Source organism: Lepus europaeus, chromosome 3, assembly GCF_033115175.1.
Source record: "Lepus europaeus isolate LE1 chromosome 3, mLepTim1.pri, whole genome shotgun sequence".
Taxonomy (NCBI): domain Eukaryota; kingdom Metazoa; phylum Chordata; class Mammalia; order Lagomorpha; family Leporidae; genus Lepus; species Lepus europaeus.
Genome location: NC_084829.1, coordinates 49,560,192 through 49,579,894, shown reverse-complemented (window position 1 = coordinate 49,579,894; position 19,703 = coordinate 49,560,192).

Below are 19,703 nucleotides of genomic sequence, written 5' to 3'. Positions count from 1 at the left end.
TTTTTTTTTTTTTTTTTGACAGGCAGAGTGGACAGTGAGAGAGAGAGACAGAGAGAAAGGTCTTCCTTTTGCCGTTGGTTCACCCTCTAATGGCTGCCGCGGTTGGCGCACTGCGGCCAGCGCAGCACGCTAAGCCGATGGCAGGAGCCAGGTGCTTATCCTGGTCTCCCATGGGGTGCAGGGCCCAAGGACTTGGGTCTTCCTCCACTGCACTCCCTGGCCATAGCAGAGAGCTGGCCTGGAAGAGGGGCAACCGGGACAGAATCCTGCACCCCGACCGGGACTAGAACCCGGTGTGCCGGCGCCGCAAGGCGGAGGATTAGCCTAGTGAGCCGTGGCGCCGGCCTAGACTTTACTTCTTAAGGCTATCACCGAGCTCACTACATGTGAAACTGTTCATTTTGTAAATATACATTTAACTGCATACTTAAGATTTATGTGCCTTTCTCTTTAGAGATTCTACTTATTGAAAAAATTATGAGAAATGATTGAGGGTTAGAGCTTAGGTCAAGCACTGTGGCTTAGTAGGTTAAGCCTCTGCCTGTGGTGCTGGCATTCCATATGGGCACCAGTTTGTGTCCCGGCTGCTGCATTTCAGATCCAGCTCCCTGCTAATGGTCTGGGAAAGCAGCAGAGGATGGCCCAAGTGCTTGGGCCACAGCACCCACGTGGGAGACCTGGAAGAAACTCCTGGCTCCTGACTTTGGATCGGCCCAGCTCCAGGCATTGTGGTCATTTGTGGAGTGAACCAATGAATGGAAGATCTCTCTCTCTGTCTCTCCCTCTCGCTGTATGTAACTCTGTCTCTCAAATAAATAAATAAATAAATCTTTAAAAAAGAAAAAATAATTAATGCCTCTCCATTTTATAAGCATTCTAGTTATGCAAATCTTGTATGATTTGGCATATATTGAACATTAAAATGGGGAGAAAATAATTGCTACCTTATGACCCCCTCATTTTTTATCGATAGACTAGAGAAAATCCTTAATCAGATTTATAGCATAATATATATTCTCCTTTTATGTTTAACAGAGATCTCCTAAATAAAACAAGATGACAATATTTAGTACCATAGAAATCAACAATTATAAACAGGAAAAGCCATACAAATCACAGCAAGAAAATAAGAATTATGGGAAGAACAATGATAATACTATGTGACACTTTGAAACTACTTTTGCATTTTGGCATTAAACTCTTTCCCCAACCCTATGCAATTCAATCACTGCTGACAACAGTACAGTGAATTGCCTTGCTTTGCATGACAGTCAATCTAAGCACAATTATGAAATATAAAGGGATATGCAATCAAGAACTGGGACAGACACTTCCTTAAGCAGAGGAACTTAGTCAACAACCTAATCTAAATATACATCACAAAGTATATAAGTGTGTGTGTGTATGTGTGTGTGTGCTTGTTATGCTTTTCTGACCATGAAATGTACCAAATATTTTTGCCCCACGTAATAACATTTCCAGTCAATTAAGGACTATGTATACAACAGTGGTCAAATAAGACTAAAATACAGCAGGAACTGGTGACAAGGCAAAGTGGGTTAGCCCACTGCCTGTAATGCTAGCATCCCACATGGGTAACAGTTTGAGTCTCATCTGCTCCACTTATGATCCAGTAACGTAAAAGCAATGGAAGATGGCCCAGGTATTTGGAGACCAAGATGTTCCTGCTCCCAGGTCAGGTTCCTGGCTCCTGTCTTCAGCCTGGCCCAGTCCCTGCTGTTGGCGGCCATCTGGGGAGTGGGCTGGAAGAAACAGGATCTCTCTCTCTCTCTCTCTCTCTCTCTCTGTAACTCTTTCAAATAAATAAATAGATACATCATTTACAAAAAAAATTAAAACATAACTGAAAAGTTTCTGTCAACTATTGATATATTTGCTGTGTTTATGTAGTTCTATATAACACTCACATGTCTGTGATGGTGTTGGTATAAGTCTGCACTGCCAGTCCCATAAAAGTATAGCACATAAATCCATGCACAGTGTAAGATACTTGATGGACATACGCGGGCTCGTGCTGCGAGGTCCAGGCACTGCCGGGATGGTGGGGCAACCGTGTTCTTCAACAAGAAGCACCAGAGACAAGTTTTCGGTGAACATGTCTGTTTATTAACAATCAAGCATAAGCTTTTAAAGGGCAGGCAGAGGGGAGAGTAGCTAATTCAAGGCAACACTAATTCTATAGGATGAAGCCGATGTTGGAGACGCTATGCTTCTCCAATCAGTCTGAAGGTCACGTAGGCTATGGAAGCCTCCCAGGTGGGCTTAGGCCACACCAAAGAGCAGTTTACCTGATTGGCAACAGAAGGTGGATATGGGGGGAAATGTGCTTGGGGCTCCTGCCACCTGTCAGCAGTCAGGCTAACCTCCAGCCTGGGATAAGCAGGCAGTTTCACAGACTCACCCACAATGATAATAAATTGCTATGCTACTGATTTATGTATTTAATGTACTGTACTCAATTACAATTTTATTTTTTCTTTTTTAAGGGATTTATTAATACATTAAATTCTCAGGGTCAGAGCAAATGAATGATAATTACTACAACCTGATTCTCATCAATTCCCATGTTAATGTGATATAAACACAAAGAAAACAATTTCAACATAGTTCATAGATATAATTCTCTAAGAATATAACAATACTTCCCTTTGAGAGCCAGAGAGAGATCTTCCATTATCTGGTTCACTCCTTAAATGCCCACAATAGCCAGTGCTGGACCATCACTCTCAGTGGGAAGGACTTGAGCTATCATCTGCTGTCTCTCGAGGTACAGGTTACCAGGAACCTGGGTCAGAAGCAGAGTCGGCATTGCACCACATCTACAATCTCAAAGAACAAGAACAAAGTGATGCAGACTGTTATACTTCTTGCACACGATAGAGCTTATAAAAGTTCAGGAAGAGTGTAAACACAGAGAAATTTGTATACAAGTCTCTCCCATATAATGACATGGATTGAAGGCTAGAGAGAAGTATATTCCTCATCACCTTGGTTACTGAGGCCAAAGCAAAATGTTTTGTGATGGTAAAAGAAAAGGCTAGATCAGTACTAAGGTATTGCATTTATGACTAGCTCTGCATGGTCTAAATGATTCAGGAATTGTTACTCATTATATTATATGAGAGTGAGTGGTGAGTCTGCAGTTGCTGATATGAAGACAGTAGGAGAATGTCTGGAAACTTTAGATAGACTAATAGTGAACAAAAATTACTTGTCAGAGGAAATCATCAACATAAATGAAACCTCTCTGTTCTTGAAATGGATGCCTGAAAGCAGTTTCATCTAGAGAGAGGCCAAGTTGATTCAGTTTTCAAGGTTTTAGAGAGGGTAATAGCATAACACATTGAGCAACCATGAATTAAGTTATCCATACTCAAGATTATTTTATCTGTTTTCCACTGGTTATTTCTCTGGGCAGAATGCCTTCCTAGTCTGCTAAAGATATTACTGAGCCCATTGTTTATTCCTGGTGACAAATTTGTGGATTAGCTAGAAATATTACCCTCTCTAGAAATACACTGGAGCAAAATGGCATTTTTGTTTTATTTATCTGCTTTAAAAATGTGTGAAACAATAGAGGGCAATTTCTAAAAACTATAATTTAATGCTACAATGCCTGAATTCCAGTTCTGTCACTTAATAATTCTGACATTTTAGTAAAATTACATCTCAGATATGTAATCTACTCATTTGAAAAAGATATTCAAAATGGCTCTCACTGCACTGAAATGGTGTCACTTTTCTAGCTGGATTTAGGAAGGATTGCAAATGAATTATAGAGGCTTCCTTTTCTCCCTAAAGTTAAGTTTGCTTGCTTTATAAAAACATTGGAGCAATATGTAGGAAACTCTGGCTGACACGTGCATTATGCCATTTACTTGTTTAATTATACCAATGAATATCAGTGCTTTTTATCTTTTTGATTATTGGACTTTTTATCTAGATTGTGTTAATGGAAATTATTTTAATGTGATTCCATGAAGAACCCTCTTTTTTGCTTATGGCATGAATTAAAAGTGGCTCCCAAACTTAATCAAGGTCATGGCTTTTTATTTGTATTGTCTGCAAACCCTTCATTGTGGAGAAAGAACTGTGTGAGCCTACTGTGAGTATGAATCCAAAATAATCGGATTTGCTCTCGTACATTTGCCTTCTCAGACTCGTGTGGAATTTCTAGACCAGAAGGAATCTTTGGACACCAAGTCCATAACATGAGACTGGGATTCTACAGATTTTATTTTAAATAAATTTAGGCCAAAGGCAAGAAGTGACTTTTAAAAGAGCTTGGATTTGTTTAAAGTGCAATAAGTAAATAAAAATCAAATACCATTGCTCTGTATGTCATCAGTTAAACTTGAATTTCTCTGAAAGAATATAAAGAAAAAATATTTTTGTGAGAGTTTCCAGTCATCTGAACTCAACTGCGTTACTTTAAAAATTCTTATAACCTCAGACATCAGTACTTACAATAGGAAACTAGCATTTTTGGCTCTAATATTATTTAGAATTACCATATTTATTGTTGAATAATTAGTGAATGATGATCTTTCATTGATAGTAAAATATCTACATTAGTTTCTGACTTGTTGAAATTTTATCATTGACCAAAAATGCTTCTTCATTTGCTTTTTCTTTTCTGACAAGACGTAAATTTGGAACTGCAGCAAAACAGAAAAACCCAACATGCCTGCTCCTTTAAGAAGACATGGCTCCTTTACTTTAAAAATAAGGAAATGGTAGATATTTTGTGAAGCAGGTAAGATTCTGTTTGACAACAACCCATATCTGAGTGCTTTATTTCTGTTATGGTTCCACCCTAGGAGGTAGCAAGTAATGACTCAACTATCTGGGACCCAGCCATCCATGTGGGAGGTCCCATTTGAGTTCCAGGCTCCTGGGTTAGCTAGGCCACACACTGGGCATTGTGGATATATTGGGAGTTAAACAATGAATGGAATTCTCTCTTTTTGTCTCTCTCTCTCTCCATACCACATCTCATCTCCAGCCCTCTGTTTCTCCACCCCTTCAAATAAAATTAAAATTAAAAAAACTGAAATGGAAGTCTCAGAGAATTAAACTATATATTTAGTCTAAATAACTAGAGTTTTGTCATAAATTATTCTCAGTCTAACACTCAATTTACAGTTAATGAACACAATATTAATATACTAGTAGATTATTGATGCTATAATATTAATATATTTATACCACATTAATTGTTCATATTCACTGAAATGAAAGTATGTAGAGAAGTAAAATCTGGAGCTCACATTAGCTGAAAATTTAATATTTTATCAAATACATGTACTAAGCTTTAAAAACAACTTTAAGGAGCCAGCATTGTAGTGTAGCAGGTAAAGCCACCACCTGTGATGCCGGCATCCCATTTGGGCACTGGTTTGGGTTCTAGCTACTCCAAGTCTGATCCGGCTCCCTGATAGTGACCTGGAAAAAGCACTGGAAGATGACCCAAGTACTTGGGCCTCTGCCACCCATGTGAGAAACCCTGATGAAGCTCTTGGTTTTAACCTGGACCAGCACCAGCTGTTGTGATCATCTGGGGAGTGAACTAGTGAGTGAAAAATATATTTCTGTCTCTTCTTGTCTCTCTGTAACTCTGATTTTCAAATAAATAAATGAATCTTAAAAATAAACTTTAAATTTCCATGTATTCTTATTATATTATATATATATATATATAGTTTTAATACCAGCAACATAAGTAAACATCATTAATATAAATAACACTAGCAAGAAACGATATCAAAATCTTTTAAATTTAATATAATCTTGGAATATTTTAAATTTAATATAACTTGTTCCACAAAGAACACAGTATGTTTTTCTTATTTCCTCTTTATTTCATTGGAAATTGTGCAAACTTCATTCCTAAGTATCAAAATTCTGAATATGTATGCTGAGAAACTATTTCAGGCATTACTTTCTTAGTAGGAAAAACTGCTTGACTCCAAGGCATAGTAGACTTTAATTTGCTTGCTTTAGGGTGGAGTCTTGCTACCAAAATGTAAAAAATATTTGTGAAGATTAGTTAGATATTGACTAAACAGTTGTTGACCATTAATCCAATTAAAAATATGCTTATTTTAAAAGTTAAACAGTATATCCTGAGATCTCTCTTCTATCTTATTTACTGTTGCTTCTTTGTGTAACTGCTTCTGAAGAAATATTTTTTGGAAAATGTTCCCCAATAGGAAAAGGAGAGCTGTACTCCTGGGTAAAAACATTTTTCGGGGCTCTTTCAATTAGTAGTTATCTAATCCATTGCCATATATTCTTCAAATACTCATTTCTGGTAGGCAGGTTTTGGAAGAATGTGACCTTGGCTTTGACTGTTTGTGTTCAACTTATATCCTATGAGAGCCTGTCCATTGCCTCGAAATCAACATTCTGCCCCTCACTGATATTTGCAGGACATACTAGTGATCTAACTCCACTTCATCTCATTCAATGTGAATTATTGCCCTATTTTATCAACTTTTTGAAAGATCAATCTCTTTGTCATTATTACTGTATCCATTTGCTTAATCCATGCATTCATGGTAATGAAGACTCCACCCTAGTTTGGAAACTATTTTGTTCAAAATTGTGTCTTCTTTATCTTCTACATCACCTGGCAAAATATTGACATTTAATAAACATTTTCAAACAAATTAGTGTATCATGTTAGAAGAAAAGCAAACATACACTTTCCTTGCTAATGAATACATATGTTGTGTTCTTGATTCATAGGACTCGATCATCACTTCAAATCAAACATTCCTGTATTCTTTCTGATATCTTTCTTTTTGGGTTGTCTATTCCTCCAACAGGTTTTAGATTTACTGCAATGATGATGATGAACATAGCCAGAATTTTTTTTTTGTGGAACTATCTAGATCCTGCAGACACATTAAAATCATTTTATCATTACTGCAATGCAGGGAGACAGTATTATTACTACTTATTCTGCAGAAAAAGAAATTGCGACACAGCGATATTAAGTGGAAATCATCCCAGTAAGCAGCAGCAAATTTGGACTCAGGCTTTTTTTGTTTGTTTGTTTGTTCTTTTGACAGGCAGAGTGGACAGTGAGAGAGAGAGACAGAGAGAAAGGTCTTCCTTTGCCGTTGGTGCTTCTCCTGGTCTCCCATGGGGTGCAGGGCCCAAGCACTTGGGCCATCCTCCACTGCACTCCCAGGCCACAGCAGAGAGCTGGCCTGGAAGAGGGGCAACCGGGACAGAATCCGGCGCCCCAACTGGGACTAGAACCAGTGTCCAGGCGCCGCAAGGCGGAGGATTAGCCTATTGAGCTGCGGCGCTGGCCGACTCTGGGAGCCAGGCTTTTTGACACCTCTAGTGTCTACTAAGACTGAGTCTACTCTTAATCAATCTAGTCTATTAGTTTGAGCACCTATACCTGCTTCAGAAAACTCTTAGCTTTTAGGTTCAGCTAGTATCATTCAATGATTTCCCTCCTCAAACATTTGATCTTTGGCAGAACTTTTTTTTGGTTTTGTTTTTATTTCCCCATGGAAGCCAACACAGCCTTGCTGATTTTGGTCACACATCTGAAAGGCTTTGCGATTGTCAACTCAACTGTTTGTATTATGGTTTTTGTCTGGTTTCAGACAACTTGGATCACAGAAAAACACAGTCATTGAGAAGTGTTTGGTCACAGGTGAATTTGTTGTTATAAACACAAATTAAAGTTTGTACAAACTCTCTTAAAATTTGGGGATTAATCTGAATAAGTTCAAATAACTTCATAACTCAAGGGCAGGAAATATAGCTGGATCTCACAGACAATTGGAGATGATAAATTCAAACACACATTTACATAATTTTATCAAAAGGCTCTCTAGATCTTCGCTCTGGGTTGAGTGTGACCAAGGTCAGGAGTATTTATCCTGAAATATTACTATGTGTTAGCTATGTTCCTAAACCCAAAGCCACAGCTTCCTTTAAGCAACATTTCCACACAGCTCTCATGCCGTCTTACCTTCAGCATCTAATCTTTCCCCTACCCATTTAGGCTAGAGGTGATAAATGTACTTACTATTTCTAGTTTTTGCATTATCCATACTAGTTTCCTTATGCCATACTCACACTTTAGGAAATTTACATTTTAGAATCTCCTCTAATTACCCAATTTGCATATGTCATCTATTTCTTATTGGCTGCCTTTCTGATTCAAATTTCAAATGTACTCGAAATCTCTCCAGTATCTTTTAAGGGAGAAGATACATGTGATTGTTGTACTTAGCATTGGTTGAGACATTTTTGGTATAGCTTCATTTTATTTTATTTTTCTGTCCTGTCTTAGTCCATTAAGGCTACACAACAATAGTACCTTAGACTGGGTAATTTATAAATAACAGAAATTTATTTACCATAGTTCTGGATACTGGGGAGTCCAATACAGAGGAACTGGCATATTCAAAGTCTGGTGAGGGCCCAACTCTTTATAGCTATGTCCTCAAATGGTGGAAGGGTAAAGGCACATCCTTCAACCACTTTTATAAGGATGATAATTACGTCCATAAGGGCAGAACTTTCATGATGTAATAATTTCCTAGAAGGCCCCATATCCTGATCTACTCACATTGGGTTTTAGGTTCCAATACATGAATTTTGGAAGAATACTGACATTCAGTCCATCACATGTTTCTTTTCCATTTAAGTTTTAGACATGATGTCTAAACACACTTAACCCAGAGAAACATTAACTTCTTACTGGTGTCCTCCTGACAAATGAGAGGAATTGCAAGACATTCTTCAAGTAACAAGTAGGAAAAGCTGGTTTCAGAGTTAAGAAGGCAGGGATTTATGACAGCAATTTCTAGGATGTCTATAATAATCTTGGTCTTATAATATTTATGCCCTCGTGTAATCTCTTTTTTAACTAAATCAGAGATTATCTCCACAATCGACAGAATACTATAACATGCAACTTCTTGATCTGTACCATAAAAGGTATTGCTTCTTCTCCCTGCACTGTTGGGTTACTCCTCAGGCATAGAAAGATGATGTGTTCCTAAGCTATCCAAACAGCCTTGTGGAGAGGACACTTGGGAGGGCAACTAAATCTTCTCACCAGCCAACAGAAGTAACTTGTAGTCATTTGAGTGCATCAGCTTGGAAGCAGTTAAGCTCTCAGAGAGGAGAATGCTTACAGCACTAACATGATTTAACTGATGAGATATCATAACCCAAGTCTGCTCAGTCAAAACGTTCCTGAACTACTGACCTTCAGAAATTGTGAGCAATTGTATTTATTATTTTAAACCATTAAACCTTGCAATTATTGTTACAAGAAGTCGATAACTAAAAGTTGAATATAAGGATGAATGGGTATTAACTTGCTTAGTTGGTTATGAAAGCCATATTATAGAACAAGAAAGGAAAAAAGTTCAAAGGGTCAAGAATCTCATAAAGGTGACTTAGAATACAAATTTTTAAATAATGGCTTCCTTTGTTATTTGTGAGACAGGTATTTGGATTTGATGGGGTCTAGGTATGTGAGCTTAAGTTTCTGGGCAAGTCAAGAGTTATTGACACAGACGATATTGCAACATGGAGGATTTTGAAGCTTAAGAATAATTTTATCAAGTGTTGTGAAGCAGCATCCAGCCTGCAATTGGACGTCCTCAGTCAGAATACAGTCATAGTAAAGAAAAATAAGAGAAGGTATCTGGACCAGAGGAGAATGTGAATAAATTAACTGAATTAGGAAAAAAAGAAAAATACATATGCATATAGGTGTTGATATGAATATATGATACATATGAGGGTGTGAAGTTTTTTCCATAATATATGGAGAATATTATGGAAAAATTATGCATGGACTTCAACAATTTTGTGCCAAAACAAACTCATACTTTTAATTCTAGTTTTTCACAAGCTTTTTGAAGTATCCTCGTGTGTATGTATCTGTGTGGGAGTCTCACTGGAGATTAGGGTGAATCATGTCGTGGGAATATCACAGCCTTAAAATATATGTAAATCTTTTGGCACAAATATTTTTTAAAATCATATTTAACACATAGATGCTGCTTATTTTTATTTTTTACTTTATATGTTCCTGTTTTCTAAAATTTTTGGTAGCCACTCTTAAGCGAATTATTGACTTATAAAAAGTTTTAAATTAATGCATATATTTAAACAAACATGATATACTAATAAACTGTACTCTTCATCTATCTCCTGATGGTTACCTGAGGTAAATACAATTGAAAATATTCTATTGTGCTGTTATACAACAATGAATGGATTTTAAATTTTTTTACATAAATATCTTTAAGTTCCATTTTCACAAACTTTTTGAGGTATCCTGGTACCACATATTAGATCAGCATATTATGATGTTTTGTCTTAGGGAAGAAAGTAAGCACAGATCATTTCCTTCACTGCTTAAAAAGCTTAAGCAGAAAGAGAACAATCTATGAAAATAGAGAGATGAACAGAAGCAGCCAACTGGCACACATATTTGGGGCTCACATGCAAATCAACTTATTCTTTGCTTTCCAACACTTCCCAAATTCTTTTAAAACCATATTTGAATCTGGATAGCAACTCTATATGAAGTCATCACTGATATAAATACAGACAGCATTGTGTTGGGTAGAGCAATGCCAGGAAATGACAGGACCAACAGATAAAAACCAAAGCAATTAAGTTTCCATAAACACTTGACTTGGTGTTGAATCAACATTCATTTTTATAAACAGCAGTGTAGCAAGAAATAAATGACAATCATACATTTCCAATATATAAACCATGTTGATTTGGTGAAGAAACAGAATTCTTTCCAGCTTTTTCCTTACAATGTGGGAAAAAAAAAAACTTACTCAGTAATTTGTGAGTTTTATTTCAGATATCGTGTGAAATTCTCTGTTGGCAAAATGTTAAAAAATTAACAGATAAACTTTGGTATGTTTTTGGTTTCACAACATCCCCCTCAACCAAAATAAAAATAAAAAAAATCTGGCTACATTTAAGCAATTTTTAGTGATAGTTTTCCTTTACTGCATAATTTCTGATCACTCATTGTGAACTTATTAGCAAGGCAAGGGAATTCTTTCTTAAAATGCTATAATAGTTCTGTTTTTATTTCCTAAGCCTTACTTCAACATTATCACAGAATAACACATGAAAGCATAATTTTTACCTGAATTTCTTCTCTTATAGATATTCAACTGACCTTTCTCAGGAAATAGCTGAGGTACATATATATTACAAATATTTTTATAATCTTTAAAATATATATTTATTTTTATTTGAAATGGGGAGAGGGAAGAGAGATATCTGTCTGCTGATTCACTTCCCTAAATGTCTACCTGGGTCTGAGTCAGCCAAGCCAGAAGCTTGGAACTAATGGATGGAGGAAGGGACCCAAGTACTTGAGTCATCATCTACTGCCTCTCAACGTGCACAGTAACAGGAAGCTGTAATCAAAAGCAGAGCCAGGATTTAAACCCAGGCTCTGAGGAATGGACATCTAAGCAGCATCTTAGCCACTGAGCCAAAAGCCCCTTCCAGGAAAATATTTTTATTAAATGATATCTTTCTTCCAAAGAGCAACACTTAATCAATAATGAAAAAAAAAAGTAACAAAGAAAAAAAAGATTTCAGTAACTTTCCTCTAGATGCCAAAAATACATAGAGAAACAAAAGAGATTATGGCTCCTATTAGGATCTTACTAAAATTAGTTGAATGAATGAAATAAAGCTGATAAATTGTTTCTCTTTTTCTGTATCATTAGGTCACTTGTTCTTTCAGTGTTCTTGCTATATAATCATAGCTCCAATGATTCATGCAGGTAATACTTGCAGTCTGTTTCTTTCTTTCTTTCCTTTTTTTTTTTTTTTGGACAGGCATAGTTAGACAGTGAGAGAAAGAGAGACGGAGAGAAAGGTCTTCCTTCCGTTGGTTCACCCTCCAATGGCCGCCACAGCCGGCGCGCAATGCTGATCCGAAGCCAGGAGTCAGGTGCTTCCTCCTGGTCTCCCATGTGGGTGCAGGGCCCAAAGACTTGGGCCATCCTCCACTGCACTCCCAGGCCCAGAGAGCTGGACTGGAAGAGGAGCAACCGGAACAGACTCTGGCGCCCCAACCAGGACTAGAACCCAGGGTGCCGGCACCGCAGGTGGAGGATTAGCCAAGTGAGCCGTGGTGCCAACCGCAGTCTGTTTCTATTGTAAAAATTTGACCCTGTTCAATTCTCTTGATGATGTTGTCCTGGGTTATAAAATAAAAATGCATCTACAATCATGAATTAATCTTCACGGACTCTAGGTTAGTTTTAATTATCACATACATGTTCTTTCTATCTGCTGTAAATCACTTGATCTGTTGTAAGCATTTCCATCAAACAAACAAACTCATTGAGCAAATTTACCACAATGCAATGTCATTTTAAGGCAAGCATATGCAGTAGAGTCAAAGATTTGGTTATTTTCAGGATGCAGATTTGTAAACTTTGTGGATTTGGCTGTTATATAGTGCCTTTGTCAGTTTCATTATTTGAAAATGAAATAAATAAATGCCACCCAAGAGCATTCTTATAATGTTAAATAGCAGATTACATGTAAAGTCTTATGCTCAAGAACTGTAATCTGAAAATAAATGTTAGTTACCTCCAACTTTTAATGGAGGACTTCATAAACTAATACATAAATGTCAAGTAAGATTATCTGTTGATAACTACTTGGGACAGAGATCAACAGAAACATATTTCATGAAACACCATTCACTATAATTATCTAGATTTGAAAGTGCCAAGACAGGAGTATTTAATTTCATGAACTGTGTGCAACTGCAGCCAAAAAATTAGCCAGCAGAAGGTATTCATACCCATATGGGTAGTAAGCCTGCATCTCTCTTATAACTAAAGGCAGACTGGTGTTACCTTTGACCCTGAGGAGTTATTATGTACTTCATGGATAATGGGATAAAACTTTATGGTTTACAAAGACTATAAAGTAGCCTCAGGCAGAACCAGGTCAGCAAAAAAGAAAGATTGAGAATGTGGAGGGAGGATATTTTGAGCTTTCCAAACTCCTTTCTGCAACCTTTTCTCTTCCTGTCAGCCTCCAGTCCTGCTTGAATACTCTGGTGTTCACATTAGTGTTGGACTCCATAAACCACACTTTCTTCAGCAACTCTTTTCAGCAATGTCTTCCCTCTGAACTTTTCTTTCTTCCTCACTTCCTTTCCAATTCCCATTGCCATTCCATCAATGGTCCCCAATCTGTGAACCGTTCATTAAGGGTCTGCTTTTAGAAAGTTTTGCTTTCTGCAATCTATCCCCAAGGATAGCACCAGCATCCCTCCTCTCATTTTCACAGGGATCTTTTTATACATAATGCAATGAAGCAAATTGACCCTGAGGTCAATTCAAGAAGAAAAGTCAGCCAGAGAATTTCTCCGGAAAAGATGTAACTGCAAACCTCAAACATATCAGAGTTTCAAAAAGAGTTTATAATTTATGTCGTAGAAATATAAGATAGTTTCAACATTTACATCTGTGACAAATAAAATAGGATTCACATTTAAATTTATGGCTTACATAAAAATATTTTTAGGGGCCCCTGTTGTGGCTCAGTGGGTCAAGCTATAGCTTGAGACATCAGCATCCAAAATTGTAGCACTGGTTCAAATCTCAGCTGCTCCACTTCCTGTCCAGCTATCTGCTAATGTGTGTGAGAAGGCAGCAGAAGATGTCTCAAGTACTTGGGTCTTTGCCACTTAAGTGAGAGACCTGAATGGAGTTCTGAGTTCCTGGCTTTTGCCTGGCCCTAACCCAGACATTGCAGCCATCTGGAGATTGAATCAGTAGATGGAATCTCTCTCTCTCTCTCTCTCTCTCTCTCTCTCTCTCTTTCTCTCTCCATCGCTCTCACTTTCACTCTCCTTCTCTATCCTTCTGTATGTAAATAAATATTTTAAAAATTAACTTTTACGGGGCCGGCACTGTGGTGCAGGTTAATCCTCTGCCTGTGGCGCCAGCAACCCATATGGGTGCCATTTCAGGTCCTGGCTGCTCCTCTTCCAATCCAGCTCTCTGCTATGGCCTGGGAAAGCAGTAGAAGATGGCCCAGGCACTTGGGCCCCTGAACCCATATGGGAGACCCAGAAGAAGCTCCTGGCTCTTGGATTTGGATCAGCTCAGCTCCACTCATTGTGGCCATTTGGGGAATGAACCAGCGGATGGAAGAGCTTTCTCTGTTTCTCCCCCTCTCTGTTTGTAACTCTACCTTACAAATAAATAAATGAATTTTTTTAAAAAAATAATTAATACAGACCAATAATAAAAGGCAAGAAAATTACAGTCATGAACAAAAAAATTTGCCAAAGACTATACAAAAGATGATATAAAAGTAGCTGATAAACATAAGAAAATGTGCTCAATATTATTAGCCACTAGACAAATATAAATTTACACTGTAATGAGTAATATTATACAAACAATGGATACATTTTTGAAAGACTGATATTTATCAATATGAGTGAGGATATGGGTTTGGACATGAAGCTGTTAGAAGTGTAAACTGATAAGACTCCTTTGGAAAAACATTTGATAACACTTAGTAAATATAGCCCATGTATACCATGTGCTCCGTTAATCAAACCTTGAAGTATACAGCATTTACCAAAAGCAGAGTAGTAACAGCACTGTGTATCAAAAAATATATGGAGAAAATATTCATAGAAATTTTTCATAATGTCTCTAAACTAACAACAATCAAAATACTTAGGAACAATAGAAAAGTAAATAAAGTACATGGTATGCATATATGGAAATTTACATAGCTATTAATGACAAACTTCTTCATAGGCAACTTGGATGAGCCTCAACAGCACAATATTGAGTGAAAGAGGTTAGGCATTAAAATTACTTATTAGTTACTTATTCAGTTATACAAAATATGAAAATTAATAAATCTAACCCTTAGTTATCAAAGGGTAATTTTTATTATAGCGGCTAATGACTGGAAGTGGTGCATGAGGGTCTTTGTTGGGAGCTGAAAATTTTCTACAGATATATATTTATTTTGGTAGCAGTTGCACAAGTGTATGAAGTATGTACTTGCAAATATGAATTTATTAGACTGTGTACTTGATTTCAGTAGATTAGAGGATCAGTAGATTCACAGAGGCAAAGAAGAGAAAAAAAGATAGGCTCCTTGTACAGTTCAACCTTATCAGTTTTGGGGGGTTAAGGCAAGGAATGGATTGTTCTTTGTGTAAGTGATCTCTTGTTCTAACAGCTTCATGGATGAGGGTGTACTCCTGAGGACGTGCTGTGAGGCAACACCTCATTCCTCTCCGTGTTTGCCCTTACCCTTGATGTTTCCTCCCACTAAACATTAGCTTTCAATGGTTCAATCTAAAAGTTAAAGAAAATAAATTTAAATAGTATATCAATTTGATTTGTGACATTAAAATATTTAAGACTACGAGGAGTATTCAAAAAGTTCATGAAAATGAGTACAAAAAACTATGCATGGATTTCAAAATTTTTGCACCAAAATAAATTATATTTTAATTCCATTTTCTATGAACTTTCTTATGTACCCTCATATTGGCCTTTTGTCATGAAATCGCTTTAAGAAGGAATTGATGCTCAAGCCAATGAAGTGGTACCTAATGAAGTGATTCCTCTGCTTTCTGTAATACTTCTGTGCCTTTGCCTGTGTTCAAGACACTGTTTAATTGTGTTGTTGAAAAGGCTGCCTTAATTTTTAGGTTTGGAATCCTCCAAGCAATGGAGAATCACGCAGCCCATCCTGGAGGTTAACCCTAGACCAGCCCCTGGGAGGTATCCTATGCAAGGCTCTGGTGAATAATCTTAGTATGGAACCAGAGACCCTCAGATGTGTTACCCCAGCACATCCCCAACAACACTGTTCATCCTCTGAGTCATGCTTTCCAATTCTAATCTCTGTATCTGCCTCATTGTTACATCAACAAGTCAGTGTTTGCCTAAAACGGCTGCCTCTGCTTATTGCTTGCCAGTTTCTATTCCTTCAGCTCTACCCTCTGACTCCAATTGTGAATTGTGTCTCCTAAGATTATCTAAGAGCTCAAAGTCTATACTTCAATAATTCTGGGTTACAGAAGTAATTTATAATTACTTGGATTCAGTCCTCTTCCTAAACTTCTTCATATACTTCTTATGTTCTACTGTTTTTATCTTTTATCTTCATGCTTTGACTCTGTTGCCCCACACAGCTACGTGACCCTTAAAACAACAAAAATGGCCTGTTTTCTGTGTAGCAGATTACAACAATATGAAAACAACATGATTAACTTAAAGAGTTGATTGTCTCATAAAGTCCTATGGATTTGAACACCATCTGTATCTTCACAACATGTTGGATTTCTTTCTGAAAAAGAATTGATTTTCAGAGAACTTGTAGATTTTGTAGTGTCATAAGGAAGAGGATAACCTAGGGCAAACCACTAAGGTTTTTTTTTTAACTTCCAGATTTATGATTTTCAGCATATCTTATTCTACTGAATTAACTCTGTGTATGTGTTGAAATCTTAAATAATCAGTTATTTCAACTGTACAGAAATAAATTTATTTCCTAAATATTTGTTGAACATCTATTATGTATTGGGTGTATTCAGAGGTAAAATTATGTTTGCATAATCTCAGAAGAGTAAAAACACAGATTTCAACAGATTTTTAATTCTGGGGATCAAACTCTATTGAACTTCATGACAAAAAGGCCTAAAAATGGTAGAAATATGTGTGCATAATATCATTATACTATTTATAGTACAGAAGTATGAACAGTTAAAAAATCAAATGTGAGCCAGCGCCGCAGCTCAATAGGTTAATCCTCTACCTGCGGTGCCGGCACAGCGGGTTCTAGTCCCGGTCGGGGCGCCGGATTCTGTCCCGGTTGCCCCCCTTCCAGGCCAGCTCTCTGCTGTGGCCCGGGAGTGCAGTGGAGGATGGCCCAAGTCCTTGGCCCTGCACCCCATGGGAGACCAGGAGAAGCACCTGGCTCCTGGCTTCGGATCAGCGCGATGTGCCGGCCGCAGCGGCCATTGGAGGGTGAACCAACGGCAAAAGGAAGACCTTTATCTCTGTCTCTCTCTCTCTGTCACTGTCCACTCTGCCTGTCAAAAAACTTTTTAAAAAATTAAAAATAAAAAAATAAAAATCAGGCCAGTGCCATGGCTCAATAGGCTAATAATCCGCCTGCGGCGCCTGGACACTGGTTCTAGTCCCGGTTGGGGCACCGGATTCTGTCCCGGTTGCCCCTCTTCTAGGCCAGCTCTCTGCTGTGGCCTGGGAGTGCAGTAGAGGATGGCCCAAGTGCTTGGGCCCTGCACCCCATGGGAGACCAGGAGAAGCACCTGGCTCCTGGCTTCAGATCAGCGCGATGTGCCGGCCGCAGCACGCCAGCCGCGGCGGCCATTGGAGGGTGAACCAATGGCAAAAAGGAAGACCTTTCTCTTTATCTCTCTCTCTCTCTCTCACTATCCACTCTGTCTGTCAAAAAAATAAAAAATAAAAATAAAATAAAAATGAAACATGAAATTTTAGGCAAATTGTAGATCATTCATATTGTCAAAATATTGCTGATAATGAAAATATAACAGTAGATATTATAGTATAAATAATGAAACACTTTATATAACTTGTTTTATGTTTACATATAAAAATATATGTTTCTATATGTTTCTATATGTAAATCCAATTTAGTACTGAATTTGTACTAGGGAAAAAGACTAAAAGGCAAAGCTTCAATTGTCAACACCAGTTGTTAGACTATTGTCAAATAGATTTTTTTGGTATTTCTTAGACCTTATATATTTTGAAGCACAATTGAAGTTTGCATTGGTAGAAAGCCATGAAAATACCGTAATAGTTAAGATCATGAGTATGCATCACCACCAAAAATTTCTGCAGAAAATGTATTGCTATAAGTTACAGAAAGGGTCCAGCACTATGGCATAGTAGGTTAAGCCTCCACCTGTGGGCATTGGTTCATTTCCCAGCTTCTCCTCTTCCAATCCAGCTCTCTGCTTGTCTCCTGGAAGAGCAGTGGAAGATGGTCAAAGCGCTTAGGGCCCTGCATTCACGTGGGAAACCTGAAAGAATCTCCAAGTTCCTGGCTTCCGCCTGACCAGCTTCAGCCATTGCGGCCATTTGGGAACCAGCAAATGGAAGACCTTTCTCTCTGTCTCTGCCTCTCTCTGTCTGTAACTCTGCCACCTAAATAAATACATAAAATTTAAAAAAAAAAAAAAAGAAGTTATCGACAGCCTCTTGATTCGGGCAAACCTGAATAATATTTCAGTGAACATATTTATATAGTATATACATTGTATATACACAATTCATGCACACAAAATATATTTAATAGAGTTTAATATATGCATTTGCATATATGTGTATATGTAGTATGGCATGTTATATATATTAATGTATGGGGATATATTAACCTGGACTATTTCAGAAGCATATGTTTATTTTTTTTCAACTAACAAGTTCTAAATCATCTGCTTTACTAAATTTTGTGAAAATTAAGTACAAGAATGGGATACACATGTAATCATCTACGTCACTACATTATTGTGACTTTTAGGGTATAACAGTCTATGAACGTTTGGAGAAGTTTGCACACGAAAAAAGAGCAATAAAGTGAGACTGTTTGCATGTGTATGTTCCCTGAAAGTATTGGTTTAAAGAATTCCTCTCATATCCAACATAATCAACAGAGGGCAGGGGAAACTTGTAAGCAATGGTAAACCATCTTATTGCATGAAAAAAAAATTCTGTACAAATCATTTACCTTGATCCATAAAGTGTTTGCTTGTGTAAAATAAGGACAAAATGATTAGCCTTTTCTGCCTTTAAAGCAGCAGGGTGGATTCAGAAATAAGTTGGTAGATTGTGAAAAGAGGGTGCCACTTAATTGTAAAACCTAAACTTATTATCACCTTGGAGTTAGCTAACTATAGCAAATGAAAATAAAGGAGAGGGGCCGGCTCTATGACTTAGTGGGTAAAGCCGCTGCCTGCAGTGCTGGCATGCCCTATGGGCAACGGTTTGAGCCCTGGCTGCTCCGATTCTGATACAGCTCTGGGCTATGGCCTGGGGAATCAGTAGGAGATAGCCAAAGTGCTTGGGACCCTGAACCCACGTGGAAGACCCAGAAGAGACTCCTGGCTCCCAGCTTTGGATCAGCGCAGCTCCAGCAGTTGCAGTCAATTGGGGAGTCAACAAGCGGATGGAAGACTCTCTCACTCTCTCTCTCTCTCTTTCTCTCTCTGCCTCTCCTTCTCCCTTTGTGTAACTCTGCCTTTCAAATAAATAAATAAATCCTTAAAAAGAGAATAGAAAAGAAAGGAGAAAGTATGTTACTCTGATTTTCCTGATTCACGGTGATAATCGTTCACAACAGACTGATCAAATAGTATAATGCAACTCTAAGTCACATACACAAATTACTAGCACCAAGATCACATTTCTTCTCTGTCAGCCATGGATAATTCAAATCTTATCTTGCAGTGATCTGATATGAACTTCCTCCTTCAGGCCGGTGCCGTGGATCAACAGGCTAATCCTCCGCCTTGCAGCGCTGGCACACCAGGTTCTAGTCCCGGTCGGGGCGCCGGATTCTGTCCCGGTTGCCCCCCTTCCAGGCCAGCTCTCTGC